The 26,340-nt window shown below is 37.7% G+C and overlaps 1 protein-coding gene across 7 annotated transcripts in view; it reads left to right on the top strand.

Annotated features, from left to right (window-relative positions):
* DENND1B (DENN domain containing 1B) overlaps window positions 1–26,340 on the top strand; it is a 260,389-nt gene that overhangs the window by 9,647 nt on the left and 224,402 nt on the right. The window lies entirely within an intron of this gene.

The raw sequence follows: 26,340 nt of genomic DNA, 5'->3' as shown, positions 1-26,340 counted from the left end.
ACCCAGTTGTGGTGAAGTGGGCCTGGCTAATTTTAGGCAGGGAGTCAGACACCTGTCTGGCTCCACCAGCCCTGTCTGCTGCACTTAGGCCCGTGTGGGCTGCAACTGTGGTCAGGTTTTTTCCCCAGGTGAGGACTGATCCTGGGTTGTGTGTGAGCTTTCTCCCATTAAAAAGGTTATCTTTTGTTGTCCTGTACATATTAACATTGGTCAATTTATGTTCTTTCCAGGCCCAAATAAGTTCTCTTTGAAGACTCCAGTGGATACAGTATATTTTTTTTTCGGCTCTGATTTAAATTTATTCTTATCGTGTATTTGTGATATGAATAAATCTTCACAGTACCTACCATAATATCAGCTAAGGTGTGCTGACCTGATGTGTTTGTAAAACAGGCTAAATTCCTTTGGGAAACATGGTTTCTCTGTATTTTAAATGCATGCTAATGTGATCTTGATGAAAGGAAGGACCTACCTTATGTAACACCCAATCTGTGCATATGTTAGAGGGATTCGGCCTTTCCGTGCAAACTCCTGACTGGTTTACTCCTTACTTACTCCTCCTGCCTTTTCTGTTTTTCAGGAACTAGTCATTTCAATTGGTATCATCTACTTCTGCCTTCCTTTTATTACCTTCTTGCTTTTTTGCTGTTGTTATTGTTTAAATCACTACTCATCAGAAACATCTTCATTTGTATAATAACCATTTATCCAGCATGATGAAGTTGGAAATATAATAAATGGTTAAAGTAAGCACATTGGGCCTCTCTGTAGGTTGCAGTTAATCCATTCTACTCAAGTATTCCATTAAAACAGCTTATTGGCAGCAAATTCTAAAGATTAGTTAAAAAGCAAAATTCAACTATGTAAAAAGCATTAACAGCTAGTCTTTTTTGATTGTGACTTCAATAGCATGACTATGACTAATATTTTAGGGTCTAACAAGTTATGCTTTTTGTGCACTAAAAAGTAATGCTTTATTTATTGGCTGTGTTGGGTCTTCGTTGCTGCACACGGGCTTTCTCAGTTGCAGTGGGTAGGGGCTCCTCATTGTAGTGGCTTCTCTTGTTGCAGACATGGGCTCTAGGTGCGTGGGCTTCAATAGTTGCGGCACACAGGCTCAATAGTTGTGGCTCACAGGCTTAGTTGCTCCATGGCATGTGGGATCTTCCCAGATCAGGGCTCTAACCCATGTCCCCTGCATTGGCAGGCAGATTCTTAACCACTGCGTCACCTAGGAATTCCTAAAAAGTAATGCTTTTTAATTTGTTAACTATATAACAAATTTTATGTCAAATTGAGAGTTTGTTTCTAAATGTTTTTATTAGTTTTCCACTTTATTTATAAATATTGAAGGGCAAAATGTCCAGAAATTATTTTAGAAAGTTTTGGAATATTCTTATTTAACTGTCAATGAAACCTATTTGTTTAGTGATTCTCATGTGTATCAGTTTGTTTAAAATAGGATACTTTTTTTTTTTTTGCTAGTGTTTACATGAACATGGATTATATTCTTATGTAGTGATGGACCTGTAAAACAAAATGTGCAAGTTAGGATGTTTTAGGGTACAAATACAAAACCAATTTAAATAAGAAGGAAACAATATTTCATATGAGAGGAAGTCTAGAAGTAGGTTATCAAAGATCTAGATTCTTTCTGCATCTGGGCTCTGTCACCCACAGTAATGGTATCACTGGAAGGCTTTGATTCCTTGTGGTTATGGGATGGCTGTCAGATAAGTTGGAACTCTGCTTTCTTGTTTATAACTCTGGGTATGACAGACATTGGCTTTTCATGGTGCTCTCTTTAGAGCCAGAAAGTTTCCCCAAAGCCCCCAGAACTTTGGGTCCCAGTGGCCTAAGTTAGCATGGCCCTGGCCAGTCCTAAAATAGTCTTTGGTGGGGAAGCCGGGGACTAGCATGATTGATTTACTGAACGACTAGCAGGGAATAGAAGTTGGAAAATCAATTAAAATGCTCTTTGCGTTTCTCAGAATGTTGGCTTATTTTTTGAATGAATTGTTTATTAGGATATTGGTGTATTTTTTGATGACTATCTGATCCAGTAGAAAATGTGATGCTCAGGGTAAACTTGGCTTATACTAAGATTGGTCATGTTACATTGAGATATTTGGCATGTTTCTTGTTTACTTTTTAATAGAGAAGTTTTAACTTCGTTTATTTATTCCTAGTAATTTAGATCATAAATATCTTCAGAGACAGACTGCCACTGTTTTAGTTAGCGACTGGAGGTGGCATTGCTGAACCCTCACTTGATATATTTGGCTCTGGTGAGGCAATGGTCCTCATCTCATCTGTTGCTGTTTGCGCTTGTTTCCAAGGCCTTGTGTTGGTTTTTGTTTTTTTTGATAAGGACACATTTTAGAGTGCATATGAAGGGCCCCACAGATGTAAACATTGCCGTGAGCGGGGTTGGTAGTGTTTCCCTACCGTGTCCCCTTTGTGTTGGTGGAGTAGGTGCTGGTGGTGTCCTCCAGGCTGGCTGGGGCACCTTCTCATGGATGTTTTCCTGGCAGGACAGCTTCCCTGGTAACTTCTGCTCCACCTCTCCGAAAGTGAGGTGCCAACATTTAGGTCTTAATGCTCTTTCTCTTAGCTTTCCAGACTGATTGCTGTTGTCACTCTTCTTCTCTTTGCTGTCTTTCTTCTTCCCAGCCGTCAGGGAAGTTCAGCCAGCAGGGATGGCCTCTCTTCGATTCTAATAACAGAACTTATTGTAACCAGGCCGACCTGCTTTCCCCAGAGTGATTCAGGGAAGTGAAAGGGAACCCTTGCTCGATAGAAGATGGGAGATCCCTCCTCTTGGGGTCTCCCTTCCAGGCAGCAGCCTTGGCGCCCCAGCTTTCTCATTCGTATTGTTGGGAGCACACCCCCAGCAGCAGGAGCGCAGTAGCCTCTACTCGTGTAGCACTTTGTGCCTCGCACAGTTCTGGGTGCTGAGGTAGCAAATGAAGGAGGACGTGCCCAAAGTAGTCTGGCTCCAGAGTCTGTATTTTAACCTATTGCCTTTTCATAGATTTGAGATATGCATATATATTTTACATCTGCTGCCTCTGTTGCCTCTCATTGTGTAGTAACTTTGCATAAGGAGATACTAGAGTATAAACTCTACGTGGTGCAGGTTTTTTTAGAAGCAGGAATACAGCGTCTTCCTGGAAAGGAATGCATGACGTATAATTCCACATAAAGTAACTCCCGAGCTTCCTCCTGGGTGTGGGCGCTGGCGCTGCGCTTCTTTAGGGTTGACGTCTCCTTAGTTAGTGAGTCTTTGATCTAAAAGTTTTGCTTATTAGTAGTTTTCAACACATCTTTTAGCAAATCTTGTTTTCTTTATCCCTTTCTTTTTAGCTAGAATAGTTTCTCTCAGGAACAAATCCCTCTTTGCTACCGACTTTCCACTTTTATCAGCTTGTCCAGCCCGGGATCAGATTATCCTTCAGATCTCTAGCTTACGTGAACAGTTTAACTGCCTCTCTTCTTAAATCAGAACCTTAGGCCGAAGGATCCTAACTTAGTTGTTGTCCCCCATGCTCTGCAAATAAAAGGTATTTCTAAGCTCACTTTTGCATTTCGTAAGTTTTCATCTCTAGGGATACTGTTTACACAGATTCACAGCATTTTGCGTCTGCCTGTGTTTTAGCACTTACTGTGTTCTTCTAGCTGTGTCTAGTATAGTAATATAGAGACGAGTAGGTACAGCATAGTGTCTGCTAGCTCCGCTTCCAGGAAGCTCTTCGAGGCCTGGCCACAACGTATTAACCGTATGTAGCCTTAGGGAACAGTTTAGCCCAGTGTCTGGCATGTTTAGTGAGTATTTACAGAATGAATAACAGAAAAATTGAACCGAGCATAGTGCGTGACCGTTGGTCGAATGAATTCACAGAGGCTGCCCTCGTGCACGTGATCCTCATGAGTGCTGGTGGACGGCAGCGGGGACATTAGCCTCCCGTGGCTGTCTGTACCTTGGGCGGGGGCTGTTTGGAGTTCCTGTGCTCAGGCCCTCTCATTCAGGACCCACATCCGCTCTGCTCCCTCCTCGCATCACAGGATTTACTGGGACAGGTGCTGTGTACGTGCGTTTGTGGAGGCTGCCTTAAAGCCCATTGACACCCCTCCACACATACCAAAAACCCAAGAACACCTTAAAAATTGGAAAGTAGAACTTTGATGAATCATACACACAATAAAATGGTCTAGGATACTTTGCATATCGCCCAAAGTGGAAAAAAATGTGTGAGTAAAATGCAGTTACCATGCTTCTGCTCTCACTTTGTGTTCGTTAAGGAACGCGGATTCCCTGTCAACCCAGGTGCACTAGGATAAATTAATGTTGAGTAAAAGTTTTAGCTTTATATCTGACGTTGTAGAAGAAAGCTCAGAGTCGCTAACCAGCAGCAGAGTTTAATGTGGTTCTTTAGGAGCATGTCTTTGAGATAAAAGGCCATTTTTATTCTAAGTAGAAAATAGTTGAGAATAGCTATACGTTTCTGTTTGTCTCTGAGCAGTACCTCCTTCTTCACGCAGCTGCCTGAAGGGTGAAAAGCAAGTCACATTTCAGGGTTCAGTATTTGTTGATTGTTACTTTGATAGGGATGCTGCAGAGTTTGTATTTTGATAGTTTGCAGCTTGTCTCATTAGGTGCTTTTATTTATTCACATGTTGTTTAGTTTTGCTTCTTTAATCCAAGGTGCCCTCTTGATTTTCAAGGTGAGTGATCCCCACCTTTCCATGTGGAGGTGGGGCTGCTCTGGTTGGGCTGCTGTTTGGCCACTGCTGTGTTGCCACAGTGCCACGAGTGTGTTCAGGTTTTTTCTTGGAACTTTCATATTTCCTTGACTTTCAAGGCAATATGTTTCTGATATACTTTTGATAATATTCTCTTATGTGGAGAGAATATTGAGATTGTGATCAAATGATATCCCTCTTTCCCTCCAAATTTAAATTTTCAATTTGCAAGTTAGAGGACAGTGATTTAGCGTTTTCAAAGTGCATATACAGTACTAACAGTAGACGTTTTTGGAGTACTGTAAGCAAGCAGCAGTGGAATTGTTTCAGATGACAATGAAAATCAAAGGGATTAAGTGTGAAATATGTTGTCAGTCAATTCCAAAAGAATCCTCCTTCTGTGGAAATGTTTTAATAATTAACATTGAAAAACTCTTCCCACTTTCAAACTCTTAGGCTTATGCTAAAGGAATATTATGAAAACTAGGAGAGTTTTTTTTTTTTTTTAATGTTTTTTATTTGCGCTAGAAAGCATTCAGGATAGCATTGAGAAACTCCTGAGATGCTGTGGTGGTCTTAAAAGGTTAGGTTAAATGGTTTTCCCACCGTATTTATTTTGGGCACAGTTGGACGCTCAGTTTGCATAAATTAAGGATGTTAATTTATTCCAGGCGGTGGTTTAATTTTATCTGTGGAAAAAGGTGTATTGTTTCGCATTTCTGTGGTAGGTCAGTCCTTGGCCTGGTGGAGGAACTTGCCAAAGGTGCTCCTGAACTGATTTTCTAGAGGTGTTTAGGAGGTGAGTATCACCTGGGATCTTAGGGCACATTGCAGAAGAGAACAGTGGAATTGCAGAACTGGAAGTTTAGTTAAAGAGCACCTGGTATAACCCATTAGAGGGACATTGTTTTGATGCCTTTTCTGACTCCCAGAGCCCCTCTGGTCCTGCCATGCAGGTGCCCTTGTCATCATGCTGTCCAGTGACCCCACAGAGACCCCGACAGCAAGCATCACACAGGCCTGCCCCACCCCATGCACCTGGCTTTGAAATTACCCCTCTGCTCACCACTCTTCAAATCACAATTTCTTTAGGTGGTGTTGCTTAATGTATTTATCTGATTAAAGTAATTCACAATGAGGTGTTAACAGCTGATAGACAGCCCTCAGGGGAGCATTTTAATTTTAAAGAAAGCCTTGCACACTTGAATTAATTAGAAAGATGCAACTTGCTATAGTGGAAAGATCTCTGAACTGAGGATCAAGTGTATCTCTGTCAGTTAGGTTTTATCATTTTCCCTTGTTTATATTGATACTCCATTTGTAATTTGTGATTAACAGCTTTAATATGTGGGTAAGTATATTTAGAGTATTTGTTCAATGAATTTCATTAAGACAGTTTTTTGTTTATAAGTTCTCAGTTAATGAAATAAAGCTATAGCATCATGATTACAGAGCCTTATTTACCGATTCATTTTCTCTGATTAGGCTTCCAGTTAGATGTATTACAGAGACAGAAATAAAACTATCTAATATTTACGATGTGTCAGTAAATGTGCCAAGAGCCTGCAGGTCCTATTTATATTCACTACAACCGTACTACGAATATTCACTACAACCATACTACGAAGTGGGGACTATTATCCTTTTCATAAAGATGAGGAAATAGAATCTCAGGAATGTTAAATAATGTTCCCAAGTCACGCAGCTGTAAGAGGTGGGACTATGATTTGAATCTGTTTTTCTGATTCTAGAACCATTATGGTATGCTTCCTTTAAAATAATCATCTTTTTCTAATAGCATTGACTTTTTTGCAGCAATTTTAGAAAGTCACCCTTTTAGAAAATCCCTAATTGTAGGCTTGACCAGAGTTGTTGTGACATTATATTAAAATTTTTAACAAACATCAATCAAAAGATGAAAATGGGAAGAAAAGTATAAACGTCATAGGAAATATTCAGGTCCCTTTCATTCATTCAGGGAGTGTTTCTGAGTGCCAGTTATGTGTCAGACACAGATGAAAAGCAGTTGAGAAGGTGACATTCTCGGAGAGAGAGTGTCAGTTTCAAATCGATGACTGTAATCCTGTCGTAAGCGCTGTGGTCGGGGTTGCACAGTGTCCAGAATCGGGTGTGAAGAGGACACCTCACTCAGTTCTGTGGGAGGTGGGGCACGGGGGCTGTGGGGAGGGTGGGGGGAGTCCTAATGTGATGGAAGGAGAGACGTACAGATGTCTTGTCAGCTCTCAGTTGGGTACTAGGTGGTTCTCTCTTTCCAAAGTTAGTTGCTGTACTTCATATTCTCAGAGTCTTGTGTGAATAATTAAGAGTAAAGAATATATTGTTCTTGGTCTAAATGTTTATGACTAAGGAAGATGGTTAAGAAGCACTCTCTCTTAATCATGCTCCAGTGTGATCTGCCTTGGCAGGGGATTGTTGAGTTTAGTTTTGTTTACTCAGAGCCTAAAGCAGTGTCTGACCCAAAATATCTGTTCAGTGAATATTTGCTCAATTTTTAGAGCATTACTTTTAAGGTAGTGAGATGGCCTTTAAAGAAAAGGAATGAAAATTGTGAAGGGTATTGAGAGGTATTTCTATTAAAATCTTTTCTTCTTTAAAAATATAACAACTTAAGTGAAATTTGTGAAAGTGAAGCTACAGAAGTAAAAGATATAAAAAGTTGCTGCATAATAGTCCTTTTGATACTTGCCTCGTGGCAGCTATATTGTATATTGAACTTGGTCTTTATCACCCTGACTGTGTGAACACTGGATTTTAGGATTTTGACAACAAGCATCTCTTTGGATCTCTTGTAGATTTTCAGAAGGTGTCATCTGTATGGACCATGTTCAATAGTGACTTAAGTTTTATACTCTGTTATTAAGGTGAAATTAGTAAAAGTTTGTGCTGTATTTCCAATACCTATTTTAGATTTCTTAAATCTTTTAAAAAAAAAGTAACGTGTTGAACTTTGAAAGGCTATAGATTTTTATCATCACAAGCAATAGGTGCTTTATTTAATTTTTTTTTTTTTAGTAGAACTGTTGATAAACCACAAAGTCTATAACTTAGTAGGCAGGACTGGTGAAGATCAGATAGAGCCTTTTCCTCTTTCAGTTCCGTCTTATTTATCATTTGAATCTGAAAATAAAGCATAGAACTATCAGCTTAGTACATCTGATGGTCTTCTGCAAACGTGTAAGTGTCCAGAAATTAGTCATTTCAAAAATAATTTTGTCTCAGTTTGGTAGCAGAGATGTACTGGCATAAAGATATGTTTAGTGTTCAAATTTATCGTTAATGAAAATTAGGCAGTCCTTTAAAATTTTGTCACTTGAGTAATTGTAAAATTTAGACTTTTTATTAATTTTGATAAAAGATTATTTGAAACAATATGAATTTGTGCAAAAAGCATTGGTTGAAATGAAACACAAATAAGTTCAGAAACGTGTTAATGTCCTCAAGACCTACACACAAAAATATTATACGTGGATGTGGTTCAGGAAGGATTCTGTTTTTTTTGTTCTTTTTTAAGATTTCAGTGTATTTTGGATATGATGTTTGGAAGAGGAAGTCGTGTAATATTTGGGGAATTTTTTTCAAGGTCTTGGTCATTGTGAGTCTTTTATATAAATTAAAATGGTATTTTGTATTTAATAATTAGAAGCAGTTAATGAGGTTAATTTATTTTTAGAAAATACTATGTTATTTCTTTTTATTTTGTTCTTATTACCGCAGAGAACATGAAAATTAAGTTTTGGAGTTGTAGTTTTGCTATGCAGTGTGTGATTTTGGTGGTGAATATCTGCAGAATAGTCACTGTGACAGTAAGGGGCAACACAGTGTCATCAAGATTATGTGTTGGTTGTGTTTACTGTGTACAGGTTTTGACATGTTACAAAAGACATGGTAAGCTGAGAATTGTTATGTACAAAAATACTCATTTCCAAGTTTGCAATGGTTACTGTTGTTTGTTCATAACAGTGTTTACTCCAAAAAATGGAAATATTAAAATGGAATATGAGTTGAAAGCCATAATTTTAATTTGTAAGTATTTACTTCATTCTGAGCTGGGTAGTTGAAGACTTAAATGAATCTACGGTATAATGCTTTGTATGTGACATTGTTCTACATTTGGTCTTTGAGGCTGAATGTAGCTGTCCAAAAATTCTTTATAAAGCCGTTGTAAAATCCATTTACTTATAGTTTACTCAGTTTGGGAATTCAGAAGGTCTCTTGGTGATTTTTTGACTCATTTCCCTTAGGTATTATCCAGATTGGCACTGACTGTTTTGTTTATAGAGGGATATGGAGAGAAGAGTGGAGATGCCCCTCCTATCCAATTTTCTACCTTAAACCTTGTCTCACAAACCACTACTTTCTTACTTGTGGTTTATTCAAATGGTGGCCAGAGTATTGACAGTGAGGTCTCCAAACACTTCAGAATTGCCTTCTAAGTCACCACAGTAGGACTACATTATATTTACCATGGTTTACAACTTACATTTTCATGGTATTGTAATTCTTTGAAAATGTATGACTTGTATTATGTTTAATGTATATGACAGATTTAACACACATAATTTATATTTATATACTTAAAAAGCATAAATTTAACTCTGCCTGGAATTTACCTTTCTTAGGTATGGCTGAATGTAATTTGGTCGTGACATGAACATTATTTATGATTGTCATTAAGGGACTTATCGATCCTTATTCTGAGTTACAGCTTGAAACTTAAAAGCTGAGCTTGAGGAGAGTGGACGGTGGGTGCTTTTGCTTGGCTTATGGGTTGGAGGAGATGAGTGAGCTGGAGCTCAGTGGTCTCTGAGAGGTGTCTTCCTCCCACACAGATGTTTCCGGCCCAGAGGGGCAGGGGTGGTGAATCTTCTGCAACCAAAGGGAAGGCCAGAGGCCCTGTTTCTGCTTCTGGGATCTGTAACCAGTAGCCCGGCCCAGTGAGGCCCGTGAGCTGTCTGCACCGCCTCATGGCATCTGCATGGAGGTGTTAAATTCTGGAGTTTGTGTTTGTCTCATTTCACTTTCACTTTTTGGTGTATTCAGTGTTTATTCTTTCATTTATTAGACATTTAATGTTTTTATTTTCCTTTGGACTGTTTTAACTTTAATTCTTTAGTTTGTAATTTTACTTTTAATTGTACTTTGCTCTTTTTGGTTATTATTTTATATTGATTTCTTTTATTCAGTTTTTAAAAAGTTTTTATTCCTCTTATTGTTTAAAAAATCATTTAATGAAGTACTTTCTTTTGTTTGAAAAAGATTTGTTCTTTCTTGTTCTGATGCAGAGCGCCCTTTGGACATTTTTTCTTTTTCTAATGAAGAGACAAGGAAAGCTCCTAGAGGAGAATGAATATTATTGTATTTCCTTAGCCTATTTATTTGTTGTCTTTGAATGAAAAATAAAAATATTGTAACATAGCATAATGTTTTCTTTTTTCTTCCGTTTTATTGGGGTATAATGGACGAACAGCAGTGTGTAAGTTTAAGGTGTCCAGCATGGTGATGTGGCATGCACACATCATGAGATGATTGCCACAACAAGTTTAGTGAGGATCCATCATCTCATAGAGATGCAAAATTAAAGAAAAAAATGTTTTGCCTTGTGATGAAGACTTAGGATTTACTCTCAGACCAACTTTATCACATACAGCAGTGTTATTTATATTTTTCATGTGGTTCATTACATCCCTCGTACTTATTTATCTTAAAACTGGAATTTTGTACCTTTTGACCGCCTTTATCCAATTCTCCTTCCCCCTACTCCCTGCTTCTGGTAACCACAAATCTGATCTCTTTTTTTATGTGTTTGTTTTTGAAGTCGAATTGACCTACAACACTGTGTTAGTTCCTGTTACACAGCATAGTGATTTGGTATTTCTATACATTTCAAAATGATCACAGGATAAGTCTAGTTACAGTATGTGACCTACAAAGATATTACATAGTTACTGACTATGCTCCCCACACTGTACATTTCATACCAGTGGCTCATTTATTTTGTAACTGGAAGTTTGTACCTCTTAGTCACCTATTTCTTACCATGCCCCACCTCCTCCAAGTACCTTTTGCCTTCTGTATCTGTAACTCTTTTCTTGCTTTGTTGTTTGTTTATTTGTTTTGTTTGTTTAGATTCCACCTGTAAGTGAACTCATACATTACTTGTCTTTCTCTGACTTATTTCACTTAGCATAATACCACCTAGGTCCATTCATGTTGTCATAAATGACAAGATATTATTCTTTTTTATGGCTAAGTAAATGTTCAGTGGTGTACATGTATGTATATACACCACATTCCTCTGTTGATGGGCACTTGGGTTGCTTCAGTATCTTGGCTGTTGTAAACAATGTTGCAGTGAACATAGGAGTGCATATATCTTTTCTAATTAGTGTTTTTGTTTTGTTCGGATAAATACCCAGGAGTGGAATTGCTAGGTCATACGGTAGTTCTAGTTTTAATTTTTTGAGGAACCTCCGTACCGTTTTCCAGAGTGGCTGCACCAATTTACATTCCCACCAGTAGTGCAGGAAGGGAGGGTGAGTATTATGAAAGGAAATCATTGTGGAAACTCTCAGAGCAGAGACACTCTAAATAAAGCTGATGCTTGCTCTTTGAATATGAATAGGCAGTTAAATCTGTTTCAGGGTAAACGGGAGTAAATGAGTCTGATGAACATGATTTTCTAAAAACCTGAAGTTTGGAATCCTTTTATGAATAAAACAATGTCTTACCTCACAGATGTCATGGTGGAGTGGAAAGATACTGGACTAAGGGTAGAAACATGGCTTTTGGTCCTGGCTTCACTACTTATTAGTTGTGTGACTTGGTAGAGTTGTTTAACTTCTATTAATTTCACTTTTCGCAGTTATAAGTGCACTGCATATCTCAAGAGTTGTTATGAGAGTCAGATACAAAATGGCATCAAAGTGCTTTGTAAACGTCTGTAAATCACTATGTAGATGTAAACTTTTATTTGGTTTCTATATCATCGTTGTAAAGTCTTTGAAAAAAGGCAAGGTCACTTCAACAGCAATCAGGTGTCAGTGATGAACTTCCCTCCTATTTTGTTGTGTGTGATCAACGTGGAAGAAAAGAATGCAAAAGCAAGGTGGTAAGAAAGCCTCCTGGGCCCCCATTTAATATTGCGGCGGGTCCGACACAAGGAGGGTGGAAGATACTAATGTATTTTGGGCTGATGAGTTAGTTTCACTTTGAAAAGGATGTTTGGCAGAGAGTACAGATTTGTAGGACCAAGTCTGACAGTACTCATTGAAAGGCCCTCTGGCATCTAGAGGGACTAAGCAGGTCTTGGGAATCACAATGTGACTTTTCTTTACACTTTTTTTTTAAAGAACTTTTATTGAGATATAACTGACATACAATAAACTGCATGTATTTAAAGTGTACAATTTGATTTTTTTTCTTATTAGTAATGTATATATGGCAATTCTTTACATGCTTTTCTTCCAAATTTTTCACATACACTAACTTAAACAGGGAAGTGGGGATTCCATATATGTATAAAATTTCAGACTTTGAAGAGTTAATATTGACAAGCTGGAGGGTTATTAGGTTGGGAATAAACTACAGGCCCACGTCTTTGAAGAAATGATCGTGAGGTGAAATTAAGGGTAGCATGTAACTGTGGGTTCTCAAGGACATGTTATCAGGTGGAGGTGTGGTGCAGTTGGTTATGAGTTCTGTGTAAACTTATACTAAGCATTGCAATGTGCGAATGGTTAAAAATTACAGCAAATTCAGGGCCCTCCTAGTAATGCCATCACTCTTATTTGCATTTTTATAACTTTCTGGAGTGAGCGCTAAAGGAATCCCAGAGCTGCGGTGAGCAGTAGAAGTTGTATGCAAACCACGGGCTACCTTATCAATGCTACAGTGTAGAATAAGCCACTGATTGGATAAATAACTGATGATTAAAAGTTACTCCAGTGTTAATTACTTGAAAAATTTATTTAGGCTTTGACAGGATCCGGATTATGTGCGTGAGTGGGTTGTGAATATCAACATCATCTTTTACGTGAATGATGACAGATGAGGTTTGAGAACTGTTGTGTTAAGATTTAAGTCTAGCAATTAATTTGACGCAGAATTGTTATATCATTGATATCAATCTCTTTTTATAGCTATTTCTAGAAAGTTTTATGAAGTTTATATTTTTTCAAACAAATTTAAGAGCATTCTGTATATTCCTGAGTTCTCAGTAGCAGTGTTCTCAACCTTATTCATGTCATGACACATAGAAAATGACAGTATTTGTATAGACATCTGGGCAGATGGACTTTAGCAGTGGTAAGGAGGTAACTGGCCTGAGGCTCTCAGGGTTTAGGGGGTCATTTCATTGTCACTTTTCTTAACCATGAGAGGGACACAGAGATGTTCTCTTTATGGTTTCTTTGGTGAGAGGAGAATTTGCTCTTTTATTCACTGCTTCTGTTCACTGCTGTTTTATGCTAGCTAGGATGGCAGGACTCTAAAGTTAGATTGGATTTAGAAGAACTTGGTTGGCGTTGTAGCTTTGTAGTGTGACTCTTAAACTCTCTGAGCCTCAGATTCTTTGTCTTTATTTTATTTATTTATTTTTTAAAAATTTATTTATTGGCTGCATTGGGTCTTTGTTGCTGTGCACGGGCTTTCCCTAGTTGTGGCGAGTGGGGGCTGTTCTTTGTTGTGGTGTGCAAGCTTCTCATTGTGGTGGCTTCTTTTTGTTGTTGTTGTTGTTGCAGAGCACAGGCCCTAGGCGCATGGGCTTCAGTAGTTGTAGCAAGTGGGCTCAGTAGTTGTGGCTTGCAGGCTCTAGAGCGCAGTCTCAGTGGTTGTGATGCACGGGCTTAGTCGCCATGTGGCATGTGGGGTCTTCCCGGATCAGGGATTGAACCTATGTCCCATGGGATCTTCCTGGATCAGGGATTGAACCTATGTCCTCTGCATTGGCAAGCAGATTACCTTTTTTTTTTTTTAACAAATTTATTTATTTTATTTTTATTTATTGGCTGTGTTGGGCCTTCGTTACTGCGTGTGGGGGCTACTCTTCATTGTGGTGTGCAGAGTTGTTTTTGCAGCGGCTTCTCTTGTTGCAGGGCATGGGCTCTAGGCACGCAGGCTGCAGTAGTTGCTGCACATTGGCTCATTAGTTGAGGTGCAAGGGCTTAGTTGCTTCGTGGCATGTGGGATCTTCCCGGACCAGGGATTGTTCCCTGCATTGGCAGGCGGATTCTTAACCACTGCGCCACCAGGGAAGTCCCATCAGATTCTTTGTCTTTAAAATGAGGACAATAACAACCTTCCTCTTTCTGCCATAAAGCTGTGATGGCGAGTAGAGATAATAAAATATAATATATGAATATGCTTTTAAACGATGGTTATTTTTATTGTAGTTTAAGCAAAGTGTGGGTACATGACTTTCATAACTCACAGGAGGTAATACTTAGATGCTTTTGTTTGATATGTATATAGTGTGTGTGTGTAAAATACTTAATATATCTAATGAATAATGATGCAGTGCTCATCAGTGAGGCCTTCTGACTCTGAAGCTAGGATGGTGAATTGCAAGATTTCACAGTGACTGTGATAATGTAAGGATCAATGAGGGATGCATGTATTTCTTTGCATTTCAGGCTAAGGCTTGTCATACTCCTTTGATAATAATTCTAATTATGGCTTCTGGTAAATATTATAAACAGCTTCAATATTCATCTACTTTAATGAATTTTTTTAAAATAAAAGGGATAATGAACGAAGTTCAGTGCTAGTAACCCGCGCTTGCTGGTAGTCTGGGTGTTCATACCATTTTTCCTAGATAATAAAGCTGAGCTAAATGTCTAATGGCATTATTTTAATTGCTGGGAAAAAAAACACCTGGGAATAAATAGCCTCTGGCCTTGCGGACTAAGACCACAAAGTCGTGGGTGAGTATGTTAATTCTGTCCATCACAGTTGACTAATCAAAATATTCTCCTCCATCATGTTAAACTCTGTGTTTAGGATAACTCTTGGCCCTTTTATTGAAGCACTAGTCTGATGCCATTGAAGAAAGGAGGTTTCTGTTTTGTCGCATGTCTGTTAACCCTCTCTGGAACCTAAGGCAGCCTCCGCTTGCTGGAGCGGGGTTGCCGTTCTGAGCGTGTGACCAGTGTGTGGGACAGTCTTGTCCGGCCAAGGAGTTGTCAGCCTCTGTTTTTAACTGCAGTTTTTCTTAAACTGTGACCTGCAAGTTCTCATGTTTAAGAGACCCTGATGTCCAGAGTAAGTTCTGCCTTTAAGCCTAATGTTCTAGATCCTCCATGACTGGGGCTCAGATGAACATTTTAGACTTGACATTCTTGTTCCACATCACCCACCACTCAGACAGATCTTAGGTGATCCTAAGATACGCTTCCCTTCTGCCTAGAGTGCTGTTTCCTTCCACTTCTGTAAACAGTCTCCCTCAGTATCCTCAGGGGATTGGTTTCAGGACCCATCGGGGATACCAGAGTTCAAGGATGCCCAAGTCCATGGCTGGCCCTCTGTATCTGCAGATTCCGCATCCACAGATAAGGAGGGCCAGCTGTATGTTCATTGAAAAAAATCCACCTGTAAGTGACCGTGTGTAAGTGGACCAGTACAGTTCACACGTGTGTTGTTCAAGGGTCAGCTGTAGTCTGCTTGTTACCCATATTTAAAGCTCAGCTCATGATGATCGTATCAGTCGTCTCTAAACACACATTAGTGTGTTAAACCTGTCATCAGTTTACACATTTATTTTAATGGTAATTCTCTAAAATTTATATTTGTTTTAATGGCAGTCATTTACAAAGGTTTTTTTTTTTTAAGTAACAGTCTTTTATATCAGAAAAAATAAACACAAATGATACAAAAATTTTTATTACCATTATATAAAAGGGAATGCAAAAAAGTAAGCCTCTGCCCACCTCAAATCCAAAGTGCCTTAGCACCCCTTCCTAGAGAAGACACAGCTAGCCATTTCTTGTACATCCTTTCAGAAAATGTTGGTGCATTTACCAGCATATTTATATAAATGTGCCCTTGGACGCATATGGATGCATTCCATGCAAACTGTTATCTTTGCTTTACTTCATTGAGTTTGCAGATTCTTTATTTCCTTACACAGGGCTCTGGCTGTTTGCTGTGTAGAACAGTCACCCAGTGACTATGACCTCTACTGTGAGCTGGTTCCACTTTACAGTTTCTTCCCTGAGATTTTCTCAGCATAAAATAGCTTTCCAACCTCTAAGGCTTTTATTTTCACTTTTCCCTCATTTGTTATTAATGCCATCAGTTCTGTAAAGTGGAAATATTTAAGCTTGCTTTGGTGAGTAAAAAACTTCACTTGCTTCTTACGTAATTTCTTTTCTCCACGATATATATATCGTGTAACTTTTCTCCCTTAAAGTTACACTTTGAAAGTATTATTCTTTCATTAGTAGTATTAGTTTATTATAAAATTTGAAGCTCTTGGCTCAGAATCCATGTGCATCATCTACTATCTCTGTGACTGCGCAAATTACTTACCCATTTTTTATGTCTCTCTTTCCTCATCTATAATATGGGTTTAATAAATGAATCCATTTAACATTATCACATGAGAAAGTGTATGTGGAAAATTACAAATTGTAAAATTTTATATGAATGTTATAAGAAATTAAAATCAATTTACCGTCTAATATTTAAGATTTTTCTCAACATCTATTTGGAACAAGCCCCAAATAATATTTGTCATCAGTTATTTATTTTTTACCTTAATGGCCAGTACAACTCTAAATGCTCCCCCCTCTCTTTTCCCATGTGTTTTGGGAAGTCAGTTGGTAAGATGGTTTGTGTTATACTGTGTTTAACTTTTTAATAGTGCCAGTTCTCTTCTGCATTTGTGAACATGATATATTATTTTTATTGAGAGAACCATTGTTGAATCTCTCAAGTATGATAAGGAAAAAAGCATGTCTTCTGTCCTGAAGAGGCATAAGACTACTTGATAACTGTTTAGATTTCTCAGTGTTCTGTCTGCTTTTAATGTCTCTCCTTGCTTTGCCTTTTTGCCTGTTTTCCTTCATTGGTTTATTCTCCTTGCTTTACCTCTTCCACCTGGTCTTGTGCCATCTCTCGGTGCCCCTTTTCTGCCTCCGTTGGGCAGCCGGAGGCTGCGTTGTAGAGATCACCTCTTCTCTCTCTGTTCCAGCCACCTTCACACTCCATGCCATTTCACTTTCCCTGAATCTGTCTTTAAAAACCAGCTAGTTTGCCAAACATTCAAAGTATTCTGTTAAACTTTTAGTCTCTGTGACACACATCTATTTGTTTATGGCTTGTCTGTCTGTCCATCCATTTATCCATCTGAGTGTATAAAACATCATTCCTGATGCTGAAAGGAATGCAGAGATGACATTCCTGCATTCGTCAAGGCCCCAGTCATCAAGGAATTTATAGTCTAGTGAGAGAGAACATATATTGAGTTTATTAAATTTGTTAGCTTTTTGGACTTTTTCAAACCCAATCTGTAACTGCTACTCTCAGTAGAAGATTGAATGCTTGAGAGGCCAGTAATTACAATCAGATATGATAAAGTTATAATTCTTTTTTTAATTTATGGAAGTGCCTATGTTAATATCCTCTCTGAATGTGATCACTTCTGATTTGAAGATTCGCTTATTAATAAGGAGGCTATGAGGAAGAGCTATTTTGAATCAGTCAATGAGAAGTACTGGATCATAACTGGTCTTTGATTTGTCTAAGTATTTTTTTTTTAATAAATGTGTGTATGTATTTATTTATTTTATTGGCTGTGTTGGGTCTTCGTTGCTGCACATGTTCTTTCTCTAGTTGTGGAGAGCAGGGGCTACTCTTCATTGCAGCGTGTGCGCTTCTCATTGTGGTGGCTTCTCTTGTTGCGGAGCATGGGCTCTAGGCACGTGGGCTTCAGTAGTTGTGGCACATGGGCTCAGTAGTTGTGCCTCACAGGCTCTAGAGCGCAGGCTCAATAGTTGTGGCACACAGGCTTAGTTGCTCCGCAGCATGTGGGATCTTCCTGGGGCAGGGATCAAACTCATGTCCCCTGCATTGGCAGGCAGATTCTTAACCACTGCACCACCTAGGAAGTCCTGTCTAAGTATTTTTTTTTAAGAGTTTATTTTTTATTTTTTATTTTTTACAAGTTTTGGGAAGCTCTCCAGGCAGGCTGTTAAAAAAAAATTACCTCTTCAACCTTTCTTCCTTGTTTAATTAATGCATTGGTGAGCTCCGTGTCAAGCAGATAGAGATAGCCATTATTTCCTGATGGCTTCCTTTTCCTCTCAGTTTGGCAGTGTTTCAAGAGAAGTCCGGCATTGACCAGGTGGTGTACTGAATGACAACTTATCTAATGGTTAGTATTTTATTTCCAGTGAAGTAGTATCTGGTAGCTAAATAATTCCAGTTCCCTGGCCCAATCATCACCAGAAGCTGGAGGACTCTCCTCCATTCCCTTGGTCTGTGTTCTAGCTGACACAGCTCAGATACAGGTGTGATGACTCAACATCTGTTTTATTCCTGGGCTGTAATTCCATTCTTCTACCCTTTGCCATGTGTGTCTCAGTTCTCGTAATTGGATTGAAGTTTGTGTTGGTATTCCAGTTCCTTCCTTGAATAAATGGTAAGTTTTTCAAAAGCAAGAAATTATGTCACAGGTACCTTTGTATTCCACATACTTAGCATAGTGCTCAGTGTTTAGTAGGCATTTAAATGAATGTATACTAGTCAGTGATGAAAATGCTTACTTATATTTTATAGAGTAGCTGTAAGATCCTTTGATGGCTGGAGGCATGTACCACATTCATCTTATTCATTAAAAGTATAAAGGATACTTTTACAGGGAACTCGTATTTCAAGTACTTTAGGTCTTAACATGTGGTGGATACTGATCAAATTTTTATTCTCTGGCCATGTTATAATCACTTCTCATTTGGTCTTTGAGGCAGTCTAATCAACTGTCAGTTTTGTAAAGTGGAAATTTTAGTTAGTTTAAGCTCATTTTCTTTTCTCAGTGTGTATATGTGTATATATATTCAATTATTCACATATTTATGTATATATATAATTATTGACATATTTCCCCTTACTAATTTTCTTTCCATTTTAAAAATTCTGATTTTTTTTCTTTCTTTTCATTGTTTTGGTGCCCTGAACTATTATATTTTTTCTGCTTTGCAGTATACTACAACTGCTAATAGTGATTAGCTGGAAAGTATTATAGAAAGTATTTTCCACAGGAACTACTTGTTTGATCCTGCATCAGACATGTCCTAGGATGGCAGTGGCTGGGCCACACGGACAGTTGGCAGACTTGAACCCAGACTTTAGCCCTGAAATCTACTCTTTCAAGTCCACCTTGATCTTATATCAGAAAAGCAGAGTAAATTGAGGAACTTGCCCCAAAGTACAGAATCAAGGGGATGATTTCTTTAGGTAGAATGAGCTTTGTCTTTGCCAGGATAAATTGGAAGTTAAATTAGAGTAGCTGAATTGTCTATGTGTGTTTGTGACTATAAATGACCTCATGTTTTGAGAAAAGAGATCCAGGCCTATTGTAAAAAATTCAAGTAAAAGAAGAAAATAACATGAAGAGACTAAAACCCACTGAATCTCATCACTCAGAGAATATCCTGATTAAAATTTTGTTGAACAATCCGTTACACATCTCTGTATAATGTATAGTGAATGTGTACATTAATATTGTGTACTTTTTCATAGACCGTCTCCTCTATCCATAGTGTCCTGTAATCTGACCTTTACCAATCGACAGTTTATCATGGACATCTTCCAGTGTCTGAAAATAGCAGTCTATTTCCTCGAAGTTAACAGCTGCCTAGAATTCCATTACATGGGCCTACTGGGCATACATCTCATTGCACTTCTATTATTATCTACTTTGAGTAAATAAATTCTTAGAGGTTGTCATTGTTGGACTTTTGATATGTATTGGCAGATTATCATACAATAAGATATATATCCTTATCACCAGTGCAAGAGAGCATTTGAGTACAACAGTTCTCAACAATACTAGGTATTACTCTTTTTAAAATATTGATATATTTTATGTAACTCACCATATTCACATCATTATAACATGCGGTCAATATTAAAAAATTACTGAAATAATTTACACTATTTTTTCCAACTTAGTCTCTGAAGTCCTATATGTATATTTTTGAAAAAGAGTATTTTTAAAAGCACTTTTAGGTTCATAGCAAAATTGAGTGGAACATACAGAGTCCCGTATCCCCCCTACAGCCCCACTCTGGCCTCCCCCATTATCAACATCACCCACCAGAGTGGTTCATTTGCTACAGTTGATGGACTGAACACTGACAACATCACAGTCACCCAAAGTGCATGCTTGACGTTAGGGTTCACATTCGGTGTTGCACCCTCTGTGGCTGTGGACACGTGTACTGACATGCATCGCCATTACAGAGTGCTTCGCTGCCCTGAGGCCGGTCGTGCTCTCCTGCTCATCCTTCCTTCCCCACCCCCACCCCCGCCCCACCTCTGGCAACCAGTGATCTTGTTACTGTCTCCACAGTTTCGCTTTTTCCAGGCATATCTTCCCTCTTAAATTTTTGAAAACATTTTTACCTATCTTACTTTAATTTATATTTCTTTTGATTGATTAGAAAAGTTGGCATTATTTCATGTTGGCATTATTATTTCTTTGATAAATTTTCTGTTTTTGTCTTTTGCACGTTTGATAAAGACTTTCATTTTATCTATATCCACCAATTATTTATCAAATATTGATATTTTTCCAATGTAACATTTATGTTTTAATTTTGTTATGATCTTTATTCAGAAGTTAAAAGTTTTTTTCTAGTCAAATTAATCTTTTTTTTTTTTAAATGGTTTCTACTTTTTGGATTTTTGCCAAGGAGCTACTGAATCCAAGGAAGAAATCAAGAGGAGCAAGTGTTTTGAATGTTTCTGATATAGGTCAACTTTATTACAGCTATATTCTTATTAGTGTACAGAGAAAATAAAGTTAATTGAATTACACTGATATTATTTCCTGAAATGTTTGATAAGAATTCATCAGTGTAGCTGCTTGGTCCTGGAGTTCTTTATGTAGGCAGGATTTTAGTTATGATTTCAGTTTCTTTATCACACAAATGGCTCTTCAGAGTTTTTGGTTCTTCATTTGTTAGTTTTAGTAATTTGCATCATTTAAGGAATCTTCCTGTTTCATCTAATTGTAGAGTGCATTTGCACAAAACTGTTCGTAAGATTTCTCATTATCTTTTAAATTTCCTGTGAGATCTGTAACGATAAGCCCATGTTTTCATCCAGTATTGGTAACTTGTGTATTCTCCCTTGTTTTTCTTGATCATTCCAGCTCAGGGGGTTTACCAGTTTCATTGATATTTTCAGAGAACCAGTTTAGGGTTTTGTTCTTTTCTCCACTACTTGTTCATTTTCTGTTTCATTGATTTCTGCTGTTTATTATTTTCTTCCTTCTTATTTTGGATTTAACTTCTTACTGTGGCTGCTGCTGCTGCTTCCTCCCCGTCTCCTTCCCCTCCCCCACCCCATCTCCTCCTCCTCTTGTTTTTTTATTGTTTATTGATTTGCTTTTTTTTTTTTGCTTTTATAAAAATTGAAGTATAGTTGATGTACAATATTATTTGAGTTACAGGTGTCTTCTGGCTTCTTAATGTGGAAAATTTGAGGTTTTTTTTTTTTTTTAAGAACTTTTATTGAGATGCAGTTAACATACAATAAACTGCATATATTTAGAGTGTACAATTTGGTATTTTTTTTCTTATTAGTAATGTATATATGGCAATCCCAGTCTCCCAATTCGTCCCCCCCCAACCCTCCCCACTTTCCTCACTTGGTGTCCATATGTTTGTTCTCTACATCTGTGTCTATTTCTGCCTTGCAAACTGGTTGATTTGTACCATTTTTCTATATTCCGCATATATGTGTTAATACAGATATTTGCTTTTCTCTTTGTGACTCACTTCACTCTGTATGACGGTCTCTAGGTCCATCCATGTCTCTACAAAAGTCCCAGTTTGGTTCATTTTGACAGCTGAGTAAAATTCCATTGTATATATGTACTGCATCTTTTTTTATCCATTCATCTTTTGATGGACATTTAGGTTGCTTCCATGTCTTGGCTATTGTAAATAGTGCTGCAGTGAACATTGGAGTGCGTGTGTCTTTTTGAAGTATGGTGTTCTCTGGGTATATGCCCAGCAGCAGGATTACTGGATCATATGGTAACTCTATCTTTAGTTTTTCAAGGAACCTCCATACTGTTCTCCATAGTGGCTGTATCAATTTACATTCCCACCACCAGTGCAAGAGCGTTCCCTTTTCTCCACACCCTCTCCAGCATTTACTGTTTGTAGATTTTCTGATGATGCCCATTCTAACCAGTGTGAGGTGATACCTCATTGTCATTTTGATTTGCATTTCTCTCATAATTAGTGATGTTGAGCAGCTTTTCATGTGCCTCTTGGCCATCCGTATGTCTTCTTTGGAGAAATGCCTATTTAGGTCTTCTGCCCATTTTTTGAATGGGTTGTTTGTTTTTTTGATATTGAGCTGGATGAACTGTTTATATATTTTGGAGATTAATCCCTTGTCTGTTGATTCGTTTGCAAATATTTTCTCCCATTCTGAGGGTTGTCTTTTTGTCTTGCTTATAGTTTCCTTTGCTGTGCAGAAGGTTTTAAGTTTCATTAGGTCCCTCTTATTTATTTTTGTTTTTATTTCCATTACTCTAGGGGGTGGATTAAAAAAGATCTTGCTGTGATTTATGTCAAAGAGTGTTCTTCCTATGTTTTCCTCCAGGAGTTTTATAGTGCCTGGCCTTACATTTAGATCTTTAATCCATTTTGAGTTTATTTTTGTGTATGGTGTTAGGGAGTGTTCTAATTTCATTCTTTTACATGTATCTGTCCAGTTTTCCCAGCACCACTTACTGAAGAGGCTACCTTTTCTCCATTGTATAGAGCATTATTTTTAAACCTTTTTTTCCTAATATAGTCATAAATGTATAAATTTACCTTTAAGCATTGTTTTCAGCTGTATTCCACAAATTTTGATATGATATGTTTTCATTATTATGTAGTTGAAAATATTTTCTAATTTTCCTTCTCATTTCTTTCTTGGTCCATGGGTTGTCTAGAAATATAGTGCTTAACTCTAAATACTTGGGATTCTTTCTGATGTATCATTGTTTTGCCTTTTAAAAAAATTTAGCACATTTAATAATCATTGTTTTTCTCCCCAGCTACACCGTAAATTCATTCAGGATGGACTTTAGATTTCATTATATTGCTGTTGCTCTGTGTATCATTTTTGAATGTTTTTTAATGAAATCCCAGCCCCATTTTTGAGTAATACTCTGAAACAACCTTGTCCATTTCTGTCCAATTTTGTGTCTGAAACACCTCAAGGCCGCTGTGGTGTAGCCACTGGCCCTTGCACTTGGAAGTCAGTTTTGACTTCCAGGCTGAATTCTGTAACTTAGGCTGGACTCCTTTATAAAATGAGGCAAATCTTGTCATTCTCACAGGTTTGTGGTGAGGCCAGATGAGATGTGCATGTCAGGGCTGTCACAATCACTGGTGTGTTGTGCACCCTCAGTAGTTAAGTAACTACTTTCAGACAGCACTTGGACGTGGAAGGTGAGCAGGGGTTCCTTGCTCTCGCACCATGCTCTGTGGTCACAGCTGCACTTAGAGGCACCAGCGGGTGCTAGTTGGCCTGTCCCCCCAGATGCTGGTGAGCACAACGCCATGGCCAGCGCCCGTGGGCAGACCCCGCTGACTTATGATGTAGTTTAGGTCAGAGAACATACTCCATATATGACTTCAGCACTCAAAAATGTGAGGTTTGCTTTACGGCCCATAATGTGTTCTGTCCTGGTGAACATTCAGTGTGTGCTTAAATAGAGTATATATTGTGCAGCTGTTGGATGGATTGCTGTATAAATGCCAATTAGGTAAAGTTGTTGATACTGTTTTTCAAATCGTTTATATCCTTACTGATTTCTTTCAGCTACTGGGAAAGAAGTGTTAACATCTGCAGCTATAATTATGGACTTGTTGATTTTTCCCCTTTAGGTTCAGGCAGTTTTCGCTTCATGTGTTTGAAGCTCTATTGTGAGATGCTTCCACACTTTTCGATGATGTCTTCTTTATGAACGAACCCTTTTAATGCATGGAATTTCTTTCTTAGTCTCTGGTAATGCTTTTTGTCTTTAAGTTTACTTTGAGGAATAGAGTTGCTCTGCCTTTCTCATGATTAGTGTTTGCATGAAATTCCTTTTCATTTTTTTTTTATAAACAGTATTTCTGTATCTGTATTTAAAATCTACACATGTGGGTTTTCCTTTTGTCTCCAGTCTAACAATTGCTGCCTTTAATTAAAGTGTTTAGTACATTTACATTCAATTAATTATTTGGTATGTTTGGGTTTAAATCTACTGTCTTGCTATTTTCTAGTTGTACTATCGGATTTTAAAAAAAACTTGTTTCCTTTTTTTTAATTCCTACCATCTTCTACATCAGTGGATCTTAGAAAGTACTTTATACCTTTCTCATCTATTGGCTCTGTTTTTAGTGGCTCTAAGGATTACATTATACGTTATTAAATTATCACAGTCTACCATAAATTAAAATTATAAGAACCTTCCAACAGTAAATTATATTTTCTCCCTCCCTTTCTTTGTGCCTTCGCTGTCATACATTTTACTTCTACGTAGGTTATTATCTCCACAATAAATTATTATTGTTGTTTAAATGATCAATTACTTTTTAAAGAAATTAGAAAATATTAGAAATAGTCTTTTGTGTTTACTTACACATTTATCATCTCTGGCAGTCCTCCTCTATGTAGATTTGAATTTCTGTCTGGTATCACTTTCTTTTAGCTTGAAAATCTTCTTTTAGTCTTGATTGTGGGTCAAGTCTGCTGGTGAGGAATTCTCTCAGCTTTTGTTTATCTGAAAACATATTCATTATTTTGAAGGATCATTTATTTGGAAATAGAATCCTAGTTTGACAGACTTTTCTTTCTGCATTTTAAAGACATTATTCCATTGTTTTCTGGCTTGCCAAATTTTAGATGAGGTCTCAGCAGAAATTTTTAGTCATTATTCCTCTGTATGATAATATATCTTTTTTTTCCCTGTGGCTGATTTTAAGATTTTCTCTTTTTATTTTGGTTTTCAGAAATTTGATAATCACACGCCTAGGTTTAGTTTTCTTTGCATTTATTCTGCCTGGGGCTTTGCTGAACTCCTGGGATGTGTGTGTGCGCGAATGCGCGCATGAACGCGTGCTCAGATTCAGAAAATTATTGACCATTATTTTTTTCAAACTGTTTTTCTGTTCACGCTCCTATGCACTCTTTTTCTCCTGGCACTACAGTTCATGTATGTTAGATGTTTCACTTATCACAGAAACTCTGTTTTATATTTCTTAGTATTTTTTCTTTCTGTGCTTTAGATTATGTAGCTTCAATTATTCTGTTGTCAGGTTCTCTAATCTTTTATTTTGTGTATCCAGTCACTATTAAGCCCGTAGAGTGAATTTTTTTATTTCAAATAATGTATTTTTCAGTTCTAGATTTTCCATATTTGGTTCTTTTTGGTAGTTTCTATTTTTCCGCTTAAATTCTTTCTCTGTTCGCTCAGTCTAGCCTTTAAATTCTGAGGCATATTTTTAATACCTATATTAGTTTCTCATTGCTGCTGTATTAAATTACCACAAACACAGTGACTTTTGAAGCATCACAGATTTATCATCTGACTGTTCTGGAGGTCAGAACTCTGAAATGAGTCTCACTAAGCTAAAATCAGGGTGTCAGCAGGGCTGTGTTTCTTTCTGGAGGCTCTAGATGATAATCTGTTTTCTTGCACTTTTCAGGTTCTAGAGGCGCCTGGGTTCCTTGGTTTATGGTCCCTTTTCATCTTCAGCGCTGGTGATGGCCAGTGAGTCTTTATCACATTGTGTCACTCTGATGCGGACACTTATGCTTCCCTCTTTCATATTTAAGGATTCTTGTGGTTACATTGGGACCACCTAGGTAATCTAGGATGCCCTTCCTATTTTAATGTCAGCTGATTAGCAACCTTAATTCCCATTTGCCTTGTTACCTAACATATTGACAGGTTCTAGAGATTAGGGCATAGACATCTTTCAGGGTTGTCTGCCTTCTATATCATGCTCTTAAAATTCTTGTCTGCTAATTCTAATGTCTAGTTCATTTGGGGTTTTTTTCCTACACTGCTCCTCCTGACCTGGTTATGGACTGTGTTTTATTGCATCTCTGCATGTCTGATAACTTTTCATTGTACACTGAATATTGTGGATGTCGTATTATTGACGGCTTAAAATTTGTTGCCTTCTTTTAGTAAATGTTGAGTTTTGTTTTTGTGAACAGTCAGTTCTTTGGATGGATCAGCTTGATTCTTTCAAGATTTCTTTTTAATCTTTGTTTGGGTGGGTCTAGAATATTTTACTCCCAAGGCATATCTCCAGAACTATGCAAGGTCTGAGATATTTACCCTATTTCATGGATGCT

The sequence above is a fragment of the Hippopotamus amphibius genome, chromosome 3 (genome assembly GCF_030028045.1).
Source record: "Hippopotamus amphibius kiboko isolate mHipAmp2 chromosome 3, mHipAmp2.hap2, whole genome shotgun sequence".
In the NCBI taxonomy this organism is placed as follows: domain Eukaryota; kingdom Metazoa; phylum Chordata; class Mammalia; order Artiodactyla; family Hippopotamidae; genus Hippopotamus; species Hippopotamus amphibius.
The sequence above is the reverse complement of the archived record's forward strand: the minus strand, read 5'-3'. Positions and strand labels throughout refer to the sequence as shown.